The 15,515-nt window shown below is 50.3% G+C and overlaps 1 protein-coding gene across 4 annotated transcripts in view; it reads right to left on the reverse strand.

Moving 5' to 3' along the window:
• The window catches only part of RPTOR (regulatory associated protein of MTOR complex 1), a 2,822,438-nt gene that overhangs the window by 1,830,580 nt on the left and 976,343 nt on the right, over nucleotides 1–15,515 (reverse strand). The window lies entirely within an intron of this gene.

Below are 15,515 nucleotides of genomic sequence, written 5' to 3' on the forward strand. Positions count from 1 at the left end.
GGAGCTGGGGGGTGCAGGGGGTAGACACGATATTTTTTAATGGACATCTATGATCGATAACCATACAACCCTCCTTCCCCCTTCTACCTCCCCACTTGCCAAAATCAGCTCAACAGACCAAAACACACACACACATTCATACAGCAATCACTATCATTCACACAAGCACCCATCACCATACACTCACTCATAACACAAGCATACACGCATTCATACACATTTAAATAACAAATACATTTACATAAATTGACCTTATGCAGGGGCTGCGCGTGGGTACTGAAACGCCCTGCTCCAGGCTGCTCTGTCCATGTGTGCAAGGAGGCGCAGGAGCTCCTCCTCGCACATAGACTTGCAGTGCCCCAGCCAACATTTCCAATGAGCTATGCAAGCCTGGCGAAGCAAAAAGCCCTTAGCCTTTCATGGCTCAGTCAGCATGTGTGGCTGACGAACTAAACTGTCGAAGGGAAACTCTTTCCTTTTGACAGTTCAGCTAGCCCAGGAGCACTCCCTCAGCTGGAAAAAGCAGCCGAGGGAGTACTCAGTGTTTCACTGGGCTGGCTCCCCCATAATGGGTGAGGGAGCCACTGGGTCAACGCCTCCTCGCCCATTAAAATGCCAGGCTCGGACTAGTCTATAGGGCAAATGCAAAATGCTAGTGTGGGCCAGCCAAAATGGGCCACTTTTTTGGCCAACAATGTGGGCCAGTTTGATGAGTTATTATGCAGCTACAAGTTTTGACTATTGTTGCTGAATAAATATTCTTTTAAATGTGCTTACATTATAACAAAGCACCCTCTTGGGTACTATTCAAACAGTCTACCACTTAAGGAATGAATTGCCATTTTCCACTTCTTCATTGGTGCCTGAGACAGTTTTATGCTCTAGTCCGACTTTGTGAGCCGCCCCTGTCTTTTTCAATCAAGTCCCCTCATTGGTTAGGGTTAGAGTGTCGTATTACTTTCAAATCTATGACCATCGCTGTATCTACAGAGCAGCCTCCGCCTACTTGAAAGAACAAATAACCCTCTACACACCTGGCCGAGCCATATCGGTATTACCCAAATTGTTCGTTTACAATTGTTCGAATGAACAATTGGCCGAATTTAAAGGGTCACAATTGACCTTTTCACAATTGACCGAAAATATATATCCTATATATATATATATATAGGATACATTACTCACCGTAATCGTATTTCTGATGCTTGTATCTGCTTAGATTCACATGCTGTGCATAGGCCGACATCTAGTGGAAGCTGCGGAGTATTACAGTTTGTTTTTCGAAGTCGAAAAATGGGCGTCGACACAGGGCGTGCCAGTAATACTATCCCTAGTGTGACGTCCCCTGTACCCATGATCCCTCACGCGTCTAGGATCCCCAGATTGTGTTTTTCCTGACATGAGGTAGCATGAGGAGTAGCGTGAGTACAGATAGTCCAAGCAGATAGACAGAAAGGTAAGACTACAAGCAACCATGCGCCTTCTCTCGGAGGGGAGGAAGGGTGGGTCGCATGTGAATCTAAGCAGATACAAGCATCAGAAATACGATTACGGTGAGTAATGTATCCCTTCTGAGGCTTGTGGAATCTGCTTAGATCACATGCTGTGCATAGATTAGCGAGCAGTACCAGAAGAAGGAGGTGGGATGTGAGAAGGGTCATGAGCAAACAGGTGTCTTAGAACCGCTTGTCCCACTTGTGTATCTGCCTTGGAATGAGTGTCAATGCAGTAATGCTGAGTAAAAGTGTGAATAGAGCTCCAAGTAGCTGCTTTGCAAATGGTGTCAAGGGGAACATTTGCAATGAAAGCCAGAGTGGCCCCAATGCCTCTGGTAGAGTGGGCCCTTGGCGTAAAAGGCAGAGTTTTTTCAGAAAGAGAGTAACACAGCTGTATACAGTTGATAATCCACTTTGAGATAGCGCCCTTAGAGACGCGATCCCCCTCTCTGCCTGTAGCTACGGAGACAAACAGTTGATCTGTTTTCCTTAGCGGTCTGGTTTTATTTACATAGTATAAGACCGCCCTACGCACATCTAGGGTGTGTAGTTTCACCTCAGCTGAGCTTAGTGGGTTTTGGAAGAAAGCCGGAAGCTCGATGGACTGGTTTACATGGAACTTGGATATGAATTTTGGTGAGAATCTAGGGTGTGTGCGTAAAACCAGTTTGTCCTTGTGGATAGTAAAGAAAGGATCTTGCACTGACAGAGCCTGAATTTCACTGACCCTTCTTATGGAGGTAATGGCTACTAAGAAGGCCGTTTTATAAGTCAGGTGTTTGAGACTACTTTTATGCATGGGTTCGAAGGGGGGCCCCATGAGCTTAGATAGCACCACATTGAGATCCCATCCTGGCGGTGGGTTCGAGATAGGAGGGTGAAGTCTCTTTACTCCTTCCATGAAGGCTTTACCCACTGGTACTTTCCACCACGAAACCTTGTTATGGGATGTGGTGTAGGCTGAGAGGGCTGCCAGGTGTACTTTCAGAGAGTTAAAAACCAACCCTGCATCCAGCAGGTGGAGCATGTATGTTACAACGTTGGAAGGAGTGCAATCAACCGGGTTGATTTGTTTACTCTGGCACCAGATAACGAATCTTTTCCACTTGTCAAAGTAACAGTGCCTTGTATTTGGTTTCCTGGACTCTTTTAGAATGTCCATACACCTCTGTGGTAATTTGAGATGTCCAAACTCTATGACTTCAGGAGCCATGCTGCTAGGTTCATAGAGTTGGGTTCCTGATGCACTGTTTGACTTTGTTGCTGGGACAGAAGGTTGTACCAGGCTGGGAGTCTGATGGGCTCGCATACCGCCATCCTGCGTAGGTGTGGAAACCATGGTTGTCTCGCCCACATGGGAGCAACTAGGATGAGCGTCATCGATTCCTTGTTCATCTTGTACACCACCTTCCTGATGAGAGGAGTTGGTGGGAAAGCGTACGCAAACATCCCTGACCAGTTCATCCACAGGGCATTCCCCTGGGAGTCCGGTTGTGGGAACCTGGATGCAAATCCTGGGCATTGTTTGTTTTCGCTTGTGGCGAATAGGTCTATAGTGGGGAAACCCCACTGAGAGAAGAGATCTTCTACTACGTCTTTGTGCAGGACCCATTCGTGTTCTTCTGGGAGGGAGTCTCTGCTTAGAGCATCCGCTAGGGAATTGAGCTCCCCTGGAACATGTTGCGATGACAGGAAGATGTTCCGTCTGAGTGCCCATATCCATATTTTCTGGGCAAGCTTGGACAGATTTGGCGAACGAGTCCCTCCTTGCTTGTTCAGATAGAACATGGCTGTCGTGCTGTCCGTCCTGATCTGCACCGACAAGTTTAGTAGATGGGGCTCGAACGCCTGCAGCGCTCGGAATACTGCCAGAAGCTCTAGCAGATTGATGTGGTTCTTGGCTACTGAGTGAGACCAGAGACCCTGAGCTGTGTGGTGGAGATGGTGAGCTCCCCACCCCGTCAGGCATGCATCTGTCGTCACCACTGCCTGTACTTCGGGATCGTAAAAGGGTTTCCCCTTTGCGAGATTCTCTCTTGTCCACCAGTGTAGGTTCTGTACGAGTGTTGGCGAAACGACCACTAGATCGTCCCACTGACCACTTGCCTGAGACCACTGTTTCGCCAACCATTCCTGCATGGGACGCATGCGCAGACGCGCGTGGGGGACCAGGTAAATGCATGACGCCATCATGCCGAGTAACCGCATAGCTTTGCGTACTGTTATCTGTTGACCTGACTGATAATGCGGAATTTGCAGAAGTATGTTCCGAATTCTTTCTTCCGAAGGGAAGGTCAATCCTTTCTGAGTATCTAGGATAGCTCCTAGAAACTGTTTTGAGGTGCTTGGCACCAGACTTGACTTTTTCTCGTTGATGGAGAAGCCTAATTCGTGGAGGAGGTCGATGGTCCTCTGAATGTTTGACCTGCAGATTCCTGGGGTTTCCCCCGTTATGAGCCAGTCGTCCAGATAAGGGTACACTGGGATTGCCTCCCTGCGTAGGTGTGCAGCTGCCACCGCCAGTACCTTGGTGAATACCCTTGGTGCAGAAGCTATCCCGAAAGGCAGTACCTTGAATTGGTAGTGGCGACTGTCCACCTTGAAGCGCAAGTATTTTCTGTGCGCCGGGAGCATGGAAATATGAAAATAGGCATCTTTCATATCCAAGGTTGCCATGTAATCCCCCTTTTTTAGGAGTGGGATTACCTCTTGTAGTGTGGTCATACGGAATTTTTGGGGCTTGACATACTTGTTGGCAGGCCGTAAGTCCAAAACTGGACGCATTGTTAAATCTTTCTTTGGCACAAGGAAGTAAGTTGAATAGATACCCTTGTTTACCTGGTGTCCCGGGACGAGTTCTATCGCGTCCTTTTCTAGCAGAATGGCGATCTCCTCGAGGAGGATCTTCTGATGTTGTAAAGAGTGGACTTTTTGTCTTGGAGGATGGTTCAGGGGACGTTGCAGTAGTTCTATGCAGTACCCATTGGATACTGTTGACAGCACCCATCTGTCGGATGTTATCCCTTCCCATGCCTGGGTGAAACTTGATATTCGTCCCCCTACTGGGGTTGCATGGGAAGGGACCCTGAACTGAGCGTCACTGCTTTGGTGGAGGCGTGCCTCCTCCTTTACTGGGGCTGCCTCTGCCTCTACCACGTCCTCTTTTACTACCCCTACCATACGCCTGGGTAGACTGTTGTGAGCTGGTGTTCCACTGTGTACCCTGGGTGTGGGAGTAGCTATTTCCTCTATTGGAATTTTGGCCGCGGGGGCGACGAAAATTGCCATTCCCTCTTTGGTTAGGTGGTTTGGTAGTTAACTGGCCAAGGGATTTGAGGGTGTCGAATTCTTCCTTAGCGTTTTTTAGAGCGTCCTCGACTGCCTTACCAAACAGGAGATCACTTTCCACTGGTTTGTCTAAGAGCGCAGCTTGTGTTTCTGCTTTGATCCCGACTGCCTCAACCAAGCATGCCTTTTGATGACAGTCCCCTCTGCTATAAGTCTACCCGCATTGTCAGCGGCGTCCAGAGTTGCTTTTACAGTGCAGCCTGACACGTTCCTTCCTTCCGCACAAATGCGAGCTAGCTGGCTTTTAAGGGGTTCGGGAGCAGAGTCTATTAGTGCTGCCACTTCTTCCCACTGGTGACAGTTGTAGCTAGCCAACAGTGTGGTGGAATTCGCGATTCTGGCTTGGTAGGCTGCCGTGGAAGCTACTTTCCTGCCAAAACCATAAATTTTTTTACTTTCTTTGTCGGGGGGAGCCTCAGAGGAAGATAATGGTGTACCAGCTCTTTTGCGGGTGTTGGTTACTACTAGAGAGTCTGGCTTAAGTTGACCTCTAATATATAGGGGGTCCGACTGGGCTGCTTTAAACAGCTTCTCCACTCTCGGATTTACAGGTCTTGTCAGGTTTGGGTTGACAAGGGATGGTGCTATTCTGCGTTGAACAGATTTTAGGATGGGAATGGTCTGGGCTACTGGCTTCCTTTCCCCTATTAGTTCTTCCGCAAAGTCCCTTTCTTCCTGGACACCTTGTGTGTCTATGTGGAAGTGGTTAGCTGCCCGAAAGAGCAGTTCATTCAGGAGGGGCTGATTATCTATTGGGGGGCTATTTTCTGGCTCATCCTCGTCTTCGTCTTCGCCGTAATAATCTGATCCTGCAGGATCTTCTGGCGTGTCAATTTCCTGACCTATCAGGGAAGAGTTTCCTTGGTCTGTAGGGAAGAGGTAAGAATAGGGTTGGACCTCGATGGGGTCTAAAGGCCTAAATGGTGTCTCGACCCGGGGTCTTTTATTTGAGGGGATAGGGTCCCCTGACCCTGAGGGAGAATCTTCCTGAGGGTTTAAAGCTAGGAGTTGTTCAGGATGTCTTTCGAAAAAATTCGCCAAGGAAGACATCCTTGTCATTACTCTGTCAATGTCCTCGCATGACCAGAGTTTTGAGCTTGGGGTGACCTTGCTGGGACTTTCTATGGATTGGCCCTGAGAAGACTTGGTCAGTTCTTTTGTAGTGGAGGACTGCAAGGGTTGTTTCCTTTGCTGTTTACCCCCTTCCCCGTGGGTGGAAGTGTGTTTCCCCTTTCCCTTATCTTTCGACGCCTGGCGTCGAGGATCGGAGGTGGAATCCCTGTCTTTCGAACTAGCCTTCGAAACTGGCCCCTCTTTACTCCCAAGTGATGTACCCTTTTCCTGGGGTGCAGGCTGGGGGTGGAAGTCGTGTTCGTCTCCGGACGATTGATCTTCCGGGATATTAATGGTCGAGGCACTCTGTGCAAGTGTGGAGGCTTGCCTGACGTCGTGCGGCGACCTCGACCGGGACCGCCCAGAGGACGTCCTTTCGGACCGCTCCTTCTGTGCCTCTTTCCGAGGTTTCGACGACGTCGAATCTCGGGTGGATTTTTTGTGTTTAGCGTGTGTATGTGTAACGCTTTTGTCGCCGGGGGACTTCCCCATAGTCGCCGGGACGGACGACCTTCCGAGGCCGGGGACGTGCGTTCGGCTGTCCTTCGACGCCTTGGTGCCCTCGCCGTCCGAAAGTTCGGCGTCGCTGCCGTCGCTGAAGGTACCCTCCGCCTCCATAGCTGCTAGCTTGGCGTGGTGGGCCCAACACTTGGTGGAGCGGTCCTTAAGAGTTTTGGCCTTAAACCTATTACAGGCCCTGCAACCCGTCTCGGGGTGGTCTCTGGGTAGGCAAAGGTTGCACGTAGCGTGCTTATCTACCCAAGGGTATTTCTTATTACACTTGGGGCAAAACTGAAAGGGCGTACCCTCCATACGCGCCTGTGGGCAGCGGGCAAGTGTGTGTAGGTAATAAGGTGTCGAGTGTGGAAGTGTACCACCCCCACTCTCCCTACTTGTAGGGCCGAGGCCAGCGGCCCAGGCCCGAGCCGAGGCGGAAGCCTCAAGGCCCAATCCGTCGGGTATTCGACGTTGATCTCCTCCCCGGTTCGGCGTCGAGATGTTGATCGACGAAAGGTTGGCCAAACGGGGCAAATTAGAATTAGTTTAGAGTGAAAATATGGCAAAGCCAGGGAACTCCGATGAAGTGCTTCCGACCAGAATGGCGGAAAAAAACAATCTGGGGATCCTAGACGCGTGAGGGATCATGGGTACAGGGGACGTCACACTAGGGATAGTATTACTGGCACGCCCTGTGTCGACGCCCATTTTTCGACTTCGAAAAACAAACTGTAATACTCCGCAGCTTCCACTAGATGTCGGCCTATGCACAGCATGTGATCTAAGCAGATTCCACAAGCCTCAGAAATATATATATATATATATATTTGGGTGTTGGGGGGTTTGGGTGTTGGGTGGGGGGTTGTCCCACACATATATGGTACAATTGACCTTCACAATTCGGTCAATTGTGAAAAGGTCAATTGTCATTCGAACAGTTGTAAAACGAACAATTCGTATACAACCATGAGATCTGAGGCTCAAGGTCTCATAGTAAACACAGATGCCAAAAGAGCGAATGGGCTAGGACGTTCTTTTCCTGCAAAGGCAGTTCAGGCAGGGAATAAGTTGCCCTGCTCTGAGACTAGAGACAAATCACACAATTTTCAGAAAGAAATTAAAAACAAGTTTATTCAAGTAAGAGTCTATTCCTACTTTATTAAACAACCCACTGTCCTGTTCCCTACATGTTGTCCAGGTCTTTGTGTACCTGCCCTGATGCTTGCATGCTTCGGTGAGATATAAGGAACAAGTTACTTACCTGTAACTGTTGTTCTCAAGCATGGGTCTGGCATGGATTCACATGCTCATGAATATTCCCCGTCGTCAGGCTGGGAATCCTTGGTAAAGAAAAAATCAGTTTCAGTTTCGTTTCTAAACTGTCTTTCTCCTAATAACCAATCACTGGTCTCTGGGTCATGCTGCCCCTAGCCAATGACTGCTCTCTACCTAAGCCCCTCCTCTGGCAGCCATCCTCAGATTTGGTAGCACGTAAAGTGGCAGTAGGACCAAGTGAAGAGCCGCAGAGGGGTAGGAGTGAGGGTTCGCATTTGAATCCATGCCAGACCCATGCTGGAGAACAATAGTTACAGCTAAGTAACTTGTTCCTTCTCCAGCATGGGGTCTGGCATGGATTCAAATGCTCATGAATACAAGAATACATAGCAGTACACACATGCACAACCACGGGAGGTGGTGAGGCTCAACATTAAGCATTACATAAACTCAACATTAAGCATCTCTTACCTCCTCACCAGGCCCACCTTCAGGCGAACAGGTTGGCCAGCACTGCCTGGCCGACTCTGGACTCCTCCCTGGAATCCCGGTCAACGCAGTAGAATTTCGTGAAGGTGTGCGCCAACCTCCACGTAGCAGCCCTGCAGATGCCCAGCAGGGGCACACCAGACAGGAACGCCGTGGTAGCAGCGATCACTCTGGTCGAATGGGCTCTCGGACGAAGGTCAACGGTCGGTTTGCCAACCGGTGACAGTGCATCATGCAGCCGGAGAGCCATCTGGAAATGGAAGCCTTCGAGAGGGCCTTCCCTTGGTTTACAGGTCCAAAGTTCACAAAAAGCTGTGAAGTCTTCCGAAAACTCTTCGTGCGGTGCCATGTAGAACTTCAGCTTTCTAGCTACATCCAGCGAGTGCAAAGTCCTCTCGGCCGGCGACGAAGGCGATGAGAAGAAAACAGGTAACACCAAGGGCTCGTTGAGATGGAAGTCTGACGGCACCCTGGGCATGAAGGAGTGGTGCGCCCTCAGCACCACCCTCGTCTCGTGGAAAGTCAGGTATGGGGGCTTGCAGGAGAGGGCCTGGATCTCTCCCACTCGTCGTGCGGAGGTGATGGCCACAAGAAACGCCATTTTCAACGACAGAAACTTCAACAGTGCCGAATGCAGAGGCTCGAATGGCGGCCCCATGAGCCTGGTCAGCACCACGTTGAGCTCCCACGCCGGGGCCGGAGCTTTCACCGGCGGGAACGATCGGAACAGTCCCTTCATAAATTCCTTCACCAGGCGATGGGAACACAAGGATGAGCGCCCCGGAGTTCTGATGTAGCGTGAGATAGCAACCAGATGGATCTTGATGGAGGCATGGGCTTGCCCCGCCTTGGCCAGCGATAGCAAGTACGGCAGCACTTGAGGGGCCGTAATCCGCATAGGGTTAATCTTCTGTCCCCGGCACCAGACAGAAAACCTCTTCCATTTGTGTCCATAGCACTTGAGAGTTGAGGACGCCCTGGCCTTTGCAAGTACCTCCTTGCACTCGGCCGGGATATCGTACCCTCTAAACTCTAGTGCTGCAGGAGCCAGGCCTGCAAGTTCAGCGACCCCGGGTCGTGGTGGAGGATGGCGCCTCCTTCTCTGGAGAGGAGATCCGTGCCCGTCGGCAGTTTGACTGGGGGGGAGGGGGATGCTGACATGTCCAGAAGGTCCGGGTATCAGATCCGCCTCGGCCACGCCGGTGCAACGAGGATCATCCTTCACCGGGACCGTCTGAGTTGGGTGATGAGTCGCAGCAGCAACGGCAGGAACGCATACAGGAACAGGCCCGTCCCAGGGGAATGAGAAGGCATCGCCCATGCTCCCCGGCTGGGGAAACCTGCTGGCGACCCTCCGGCACTTGGTGTTCGTAGCTGTCGCGAATAGGTCGATCTGGGGATTACTCCATCGTTGGAATAGCAGATCCACTTGATCCTGCCGCAGTTCCCACTCTTGGCACGAGCGCAGCTCCCTGCTGAGTGAGTCGGCGATGGTGTTCTGTATTCCTGCCAGGTGGAAGGGTACCAGAAACATCCCCTGGGCGACGGCCCAGTGCCACAGATCCTGGGCCTCCTTGGATAGGGCTGGGGATCTGGTGCCTCCCTGCTTCCGGATGTAGAACAGCGTGGTGGTGGTGTCGGTGAAGATCCTCACCACGTTGCCCTCGAGGGACGGGAGGAACGACCTGAGGGCCCAGAACACGGCTCGGAGCTCCAGGACGTTGGTGTAGTGACCTCTCCTCCGGGAGCCAAAGGCCTCTTGCGTGGAGATCTCCGGTGTGCGCTCCCCATCCCTCCAGGGAGGCGTCCGTCGTCACTGTTAGGAAAGATTTCATATTTGAATGTAATTTTCCCTCCATGTGTCAACCCCCAAACATTTTGCTGCTGTTTTAGACCCTGATCTAACCTTTGCCAGAGAAACGCAGCCCTCCGCCGCACTCCTCTGGGCTTTCGCTCCATTCTTATGGGGAAACGGACATGCCCTTAAGACAGTCAGTACTGGGAGACTTGTTTCCCTTAGTCCTTTCCTCATGTTGCAGCTTTTGTGCAACATGTAACAAGAGTGCAATGTAACTTACTTTACCGCACCCTTGGGTCTCTAGTCATTCCAAAGGCTCTAGAAACTCTTATTGGACTTATTATGAACTGTGCAGGTGTGTCACGGGCAGGACTGGTGGCAGCTATCGTTTATCTTATGTTTTGAACCCTTTTTTGCCATGTTATCCGCGCTTACCGCATTTGCCACGAATAGGTGGCCTGGCTCCAAAATGGCCATGTGGTTCTTTGTCCTGTCCTTGGGCCATCTTGCCCCTTCACCTTCCCCAGATCAAGCCGACCCGGGTCAGTCCTTATTTGGTCATGCACTTTCTCGCGAAACCCAAAGCTTTCGCGGGCTTCTGCATGCCTTGTGTGTGTGCCTCCAGGATGTGGGCTGGGATGTCTGTTCCCAATACACATCCTGGGTGCCAGAGAGTCTGGAGTGTCCTGAATGCCTGGGACCACCGTGGTCCGTGATTGTTCCACGTATGGAGTGTTTGTGAGCAGATCTCCCATTGGGTCCTTTCCGTTTTGGCGCAAAGGGAACTTTGGATAAGAGGAGGCCGAAAACACCACTACCATGTCGATCTCCTGAGTTAACACGAACAAAGGAGAAGGAGCCAAGTATCCTGCAACAAGAAGCCGAGTCGAGGAACCGCTGGTGACGCACTGGAAGGTTTGGCACCCTGAGCCTGCTGTCGTCCTGCGAGACCCCTCTGCATCTGATCATCCTAGAAGGTCTGCGAAGGCGCTTCGACCCACTGGAATAGTGGGACCAACTATTCTCGGCACCTTCATCAAACCCTGCAAGTAAGCCTCTTCGGAAGTGTCCCTGGGCCAACCAGTGGGCTGACCAGTTTACACGGGATGTTTGCTCTGTCACCGCCGCCGTTTCGAGGAAGCCCCCGAAACTTGGTATCCTGCTTGCTCTGTGTCCCCGGCACCCTCACACCGAATTTCGTACACTTGTTATTCCCAGGTCTGAACTGAGACGAGTGCGCCCGGACCAGAGTAAACGCGGTTGCCGTGTTGCCCTGCTGCGGCAACGACCTATGCAAGTTCGCTGCACTTGTGAGCACCTTGACCCTGAAACGTGCTACCGCGAAATCTCGACGGTGTCGAGACATCCTGCTTGTCGCAATCGAACATGTCAGCAAAGTGAACTGAACTGGCGAAGTCTGGGTCTGCCTGCGTCAGGGACCGGTGGGTAGTCCATACCCCAACCGGTGGCCAATAGCGCAGGAACCCATTTCTTTTCTACCGCTGTTGTGACATAGCGGCCCCATCCCGCACTCTCACCCTGCCTCTGCCCGCAAGTGGAGGTCTTGCTTGAGTAGTGGGGACTTGTTCTTCATCGCCTCATCCACCTTCCTGAACTGTCAGAGACCCTTGAGGAGACCCTATTTTGTCCATTGGCACAAGCGCGTGCATGTACTCTTGAGCATAAGGCTCCTCTCTTCGTAGGGCTTGGACTGCTTCTCAGTTAGGTGTATTTCTGATGTCGAACTGGGTCTAATGATTACTTGCACTGCCCGTTTTCCTCCCGATCTAGGTGGTCCACATATTTTGTGCTTTTAACTCATTAGACCCCTCGGTCTTGTATATATATTGTATTGATTGTGATGTGTTGGTTTACTTCAGTATTATTGTGATTCTTTGCTATGATCGATGTTACAAAAGCCTTGTAATAAATGTGTCTATATTTTTAATATAACACCTGTCTGGAGTAATTTGTAAGTGTCCTTGCTTTGTGTGCTCATTGAGGTCTTTCAGTCACCCTCACCCCTCTTGAGACTTAGTCGCTTGCATCCAACGGGCGTTGCAGAACTCTTGCAGTGGACACATCCGCAGCCTCCATAGGCGCACTAGGTATATGCATGAGGACATCATGCCGAGAAGAGACTTGATGGACCTCACCCTGGCCACGTCCATGGCCAACAGCCGCTGCACCTTGCCCAGGATGGCCTTCGTCCTTTCCTCCGACGGAGAGGCCAGTCGCGCCACCGTGTAGAGCTTGGCTCCCAGAAACAGTGTGACCTGCGACGGAACCAAGTGGGATTTCGAGAAGTTGATGGAAAATCCCAGATCCGTGAGCAGTTGGACGGTCTTTGCTGTGTGTCCGATGGTGAGTTCTCTTGTCCTTGCTCGGATGAGCCAATCGTCCAGGTAGGGGTGGACGTGGATCCCATGCAGGCGCAGCCGTGCCACCACTGGTGCTAGGCACTTGGTGAATACCCTGGTCGCCGACTTCAATCCGAAAGGAAGGGCCTTGAACTGGTAGTGCCGCGCTTGGACAATGAATCTGAGAAACTTTCGATGTCCTTTTAGAATGGGGATGTGAAAGTAGGCATCCTCCAAGTCCAGCGACGATAGGAAGTCGCTTTGCTCCAGCTGCCCCAGCACGTGCTGGAGGGTAACCATCTGTAATTTCTGGGCCTTGATGTATTTGTTTAAACGACAAAGATCCAGGATGGGTCGCCAACCGCCGGTCTTCTTTCTTACGAGGAAGTATCGTGAGTATTTGTATTTTATTTATTTGTATAGCGCAACAGGCCCAGGGGCAACCGGCACATCACTTCGTTACAACATGGGAAAAACAAACAGAACCATAATTACAAAGTTTACAAGTATAATACAGAATTTACAGGTATAATAATAGCAATGAGAGGACAAGCAGATTATATATGCATGTACAAATTGAGCAGAGAACTCAGAGCTAAATGTCCTGGGCGGCCAGCCAGGTTTTCGTAAGGTGTTTGAATCTCAGGAATGAGGGTTCTGCTCGAAGCTCATTAGGAAGCGTGTTCCAGAGTTTAGCTGCCAAGATAGGGAAGATAATTCCACCTGGTCTTTGGAGATTGAAACGTGGAACCTCAAGGCAGTTTAAATGAGCCATTCTGCGGGGTCTAATGGAGTTGTGGAGGGCAAATCGGTTGGCCAGGTAGCAGGGAGCTTGGTTATGAAGGCATTTGTGGGTAAGAGCCAGGGTTTTCAGGGAGATACGGTGTGGGACTGAGAGCCAGCGAATATTGCGTCTGGTGTCGGATATGTGTTGGCGCCTGGGAATGCTGAGGGCAGCTCTAATTACATTGTTTTGGACAATTTGCAACTTGTTTAGGTTGCAGCAATTGGTGCCTAGGTACAGTGCATTGCAGTAATCAATCTTGGATAATACAAGAATTCTAGCCAAGGTGACAATTGGTTGCGGAGAGGAAAGGGCGACAGGCTGTAATAAGCTTGCAGGTATATGCCGCTGCGGAAGAGACTAAGTTAGTTTGTCTGGTCAGGGATAGGGTCGAGTCAATGTAGATCCCTTTGGTTTTTGTGTCCTTGGCGGTTGGGATAATATTCCCATCGATGATGAAGGACTTGAACGCAGGGTCGAGGTTGGTAAGTTTTTGTGGCGAACCAAGAATAAGGAGCTCAGTCTTTTCATCATTAAGACAGAGTCCGTGTTGAGCCATCCACGCCTGGATGACCTGGTAGATGACATTGATAGCGAGGGAGTCAGCTGTGTAGTCACCTGAGATAGGGATTAGTATCTGGGTGTCGTCAGCGTAGTTGGTGTAAGTGACACCCAGATAGTCCAAGATATCGAAGAGAGGTTTCGTGAACATGTTATACAACGTGGGTGAAACACAAGATCCTTGTGGCACGCCACAGGAGACAGGTGTAGGTGGGGCGGCTGCTAGTGGAGAGAATACGCGCATAGATCTATTGTTTAAAAAGGAGCTAATCCAGGTTGTAGCTTTATCAGAGAAGTGTGCAGCTGATTTAAGGTGATGGCAGAGGATTTCAGGATTGACGAGATCAAAGGCCGTCGAGAGGTCCAAGAGGAGTAAGAGAGCAAGTTTGCATTTGTCTTTTAGATCTTCAATCTGTGTTTTTAAATCTATGAGGGCAGTTTCAGTGCCGTGACGTGGCCAGAACCCAGATTTTTAAATCCCAAGAGTTTGTTAGATTCAAGGTAATCTTGAATTTGTAGATATGCTGCACAGTCGAGGATTTTTAGTAAAAACAGGACCGTGGTGTTTGGCCTGTAGTTAATGGGGATACTAGCGTCCAGGGTAGGTTTTGTCAATAAGGGGATGACCCACACGTCCTTTAGATTGTCAGGTACGATCCCAGAGCTAAAGGAAGAGTTGATGAGCGTAGTAATGAATGCCGCTAGGTCATGAGCTCCTTCCTTGATTATAGGTGCCGGGCACAGGTCGCCTTGGCAGTTGGTCGGTTTAAGGCTGGTGATGATCTTTTCCACTTCGGAAATGGAGAGTGGAGAGAAGCTAAAAGGAGTCAGAGTCTGGGATGGGGTGGTTTAGGGTGGGGATAGGGTTGGGTTCTGGGTTGGATTGTAGGCTTGATTGTTTGTTATTGATTTTAATTTGGAGGGTGGCAATTTTGCCGAGTAGAGCCTCTTGGATTTTGGTACACCAAGTGCTATCTTTGATGCAAGTGTCTGGTGCAGTGACAGGGGTTTCAAGTTCTTTTAGGATTCTAAACAATTCTTTGGTGTTGGATTTGGCTTGTTCGATACGTTTATTGTAAGTGTCGTTTTTAGCCTGGAATATGGCTTCCTTGTAGTTAAGGGTGGCCAGGAGGAGGCACGATTTGTTGGCTGCGGACTGGTTGCTTTTCCAATGTTATTCTGCAATTCGTTTTTCTTTGCGCTGGGTTCTGAGCTGGGGTGTGAACCAAGAGTTCAGGTGGGCTCGAAGTTTGGGTTTTCTCAGTTTGGATGGGGCGATGATATCTAAGGCTTTTTGCATACCGAGGTTAAAAGGTGTCAACCATAGCCGTGTGGTCGGAGCATGAGCGAACCTGGTCATTGAGAGCCAGGAGGAGGAGGAGTCTGTCGCAAGTGATGTCACGTTTATTGCGGGTGGCAGTAGCTGGTGCAATGGTAGGAGAGGGGCTGGCAGGTTTGGACTGAATGTTAAACGTAATTAAGTTGTGGTCGGTCCATGCATATTGTTGGTTAGAGATGATAGGGATAGGACAATTGTGGGAGGCTAGCCAGTCGAGGGTTCTGCCCTTAACGTGGGTAGGTTGGTTGATAAGCTGTATGAATCCTGCATTCATAAGCATATCAATAGTCATGGCAGCAGTGTCATTGGGATCAGTGAGGCCCAGGTTAAAGTCCCCTAATATTGAGGCTTGGGATTTGGTTTTGGTGTTATGAGTGATGATGTTGGAGAGGTCCTCAGCGAAGGTGGATAGCGGCCCAGGTGGCCGGTAAAGTAGATGGAAGGTGATAGAGTG

This window comes from Ambystoma mexicanum, chromosome 3q (assembly GCF_040938575.1).
Source record: "Ambystoma mexicanum isolate Mex_15411 chromosome 3q, UKY_AmexF1_1, whole genome shotgun sequence".
Classification (NCBI taxonomy): domain Eukaryota; kingdom Metazoa; phylum Chordata; class Amphibia; order Caudata; family Ambystomatidae; genus Ambystoma; species Ambystoma mexicanum.